Genomic DNA, 2,411 nt, shown 5'->3' with positions numbered 1-2,411 from the left:
CGTGCATGTGCCCATGTGTTATGTGATGTTTGAATACCCAATGCACAGCTTTGACGTGGCACATGCTTCGCAAACCGGAAACGCACTACACCACGATGCGTAGCCCCCTCACTTCAAGCCGGTGGGAGGGACTCATGTGTACACACATGCCCGGACTTTGATATGGAATCTCACCATGATCCATACCACACACATGCCAAGATGAATCCACCTTTTGGTCAAATGCTACTCGTTGTCGGTGGAAACTGAAAACCTTTGCGGGCTAACGAATGGGCACGTCGTTGATAACCGCACGAGGGAGAGTGTCCGAGAGGACCAGCAATGCATGCATGTGGCCCGAACATGTATGTATGAAAGGGTTGTGTAATGCTTTAAATAACCAATTCACGACTTTGATGTGGCATATATGACTCACAAAATGATCAATAATCGCACACTGAGGCTCACGACTCGTAGTGTACTTCCGGACCCCTCCCCCCCCCCACACACATCCCGCACCACCATAGCCACTCTGAGGCATGTCAAACTTTTTCTGCAGCGAACATGTGACCAAAGGAGTGTCGTATTAAAATAAAAAAAACAGACATCATTCAACCGTTTTTATACATTGATTGATTTCCTAGTGATTTAATGTGCAAAAATCAAATTTGAGCTACATGTGCACCAAAATGGATTGCAAAATCATATGTGTCACTGGGTGCATGTTTCCCCATGCAAGAGATTTCAAAACGTTAAGAATATAGATTTTTAAAATTCAGTAAATCCAAAACTTAGTTGAAATTCATGAAACTTATCGTGGTGTCATATATGGACACCAGTAGACTATGATATTGTATTTTTTCATGAAATTTGAGACACGTTTTGATATAATTTTCTTACAAACGGGAATTTGTTAATAACTGGCAGCCAATATCTCATACGAATTATTTATTCAAACCATGTGTGTTAGACTGTGCCATACTTCAGTTAAGCAGTATAGCGGCAGAATGAATCATCAATAAACAAAAAAATATGTGCTGCCACGCGTCCCGTGTGTCGTGCGAGCAGGCGTGAGTTGACGGGACGCATGCGAGCAATCCGCCGCGCAGGCAGATCGGGAGGCGTGCGTGCAGGTGTGCGTATTGACGGGAGGCGTTTTCGCTACGCAGTGTCACAGGGAGGCGTGCGAGTAGCTATGTGAAATGATGGTAGGAATGGCAGAAGTCCGGCGCACAGGCTCACCGTGAGGCGAGACAGCCTTTGACCGCCGCCCGCCTCGCTCCCACTGATCCGTATTAATTGCGTGCCCGAGCTGCCGGCCATAATAGGTGGCGCACCCCCGATCCACAGTGGTCACCAACTTCTGGACTCTGGAGTGTATGAGGATGCCGCCGAAGCGCACCATCGGTGGGAGTGGCGATGCCGGGCCTGGTGAAGCACCCGCGGAACGCGTGAAGCTGGGCACAGAGGTTGCCGTCACCGCCGATGAGGTCTCGCACGGGCAGCAGCACGACCTTGACTTCGTCGGCGCCGTCGTGCTCCCAAGCTAGAGCCGGAGGTCAACAGCAACTCCGGCAACAACTACGACTCCGACGAAAAACCGGTTAGTCATCTATATACCCATTTGTGCGACAAACATATCATGTGTTTTCTCTGGTTACTCCCCCCTCTCTATTTTTTTGGAATACAAATCCTATGGTTATGTTCTCTCAGTCCATGAAATCAGAGTAATTAAGATCCGTTAGATGCACGTAGTGTATTGATTGTTTGAATGCTATCCGTATAGGGTTAGTGATTAATTATTTGTTCTGCATAAATGATTTTTGTTAATAATCCGACTAGGGTTAGCGTGCATGCTAATAATTCGTGGCCATATCTTGAGAATTGATTTTGAATGTCCTACATATATGTTTGTGCCTTTTTTTCTTCCAGATCCTGAGAATTGATTTTGAATGTCCTACATGTATGTTTCTGCCATTTTTTCTTTCAGATTGGTATGTATTCAGATGAGGCTCCGGCCAGTGCCGCCCCCGGATGTAGATCTTGGACCCGGCTGCGCGGCCAGAAGCGGCCATGCCCCTGGACCTGAGGAACCAGTAGAATCTCAGGCGGACCGCATCAGCGATCTCCCGGACGACATCCTTGGGGAGATCATCTCCCTTCTCCCCACCATGGATGGCCGCCGCACACAAGTCCTCGCATCTTGGTGGCGCACTCTGTGGCTCGCCGTGCCTCTTAATCTCGACTGTCGTTAGCTATCTGTCGATGGTGATTCTGAACTCCCTGGAGCCATCATCTCCTCCCACCAGGGCTCCGTTCAACACATCTGCATCCCTGCATCCTACCTGCTGGACATACCCTGCATGGTGGCCGCCTGGCTGACATCTCGTCAATTCGATAAACTCCAGGCGCTTGAGTTCTACCATTACTAC

Source organism: Aegilops tauschii, chromosome 7 (assembly GCF_002575655.3).
Source record: "Aegilops tauschii subsp. strangulata cultivar AL8/78 chromosome 7, Aet v6.0, whole genome shotgun sequence".
NCBI classification, from domain to species: Eukaryota; Viridiplantae; Streptophyta; class Magnoliopsida; order Poales; family Poaceae; genus Aegilops; species Aegilops tauschii.
This window is presented reverse-complemented; position numbering follows the sequence as displayed.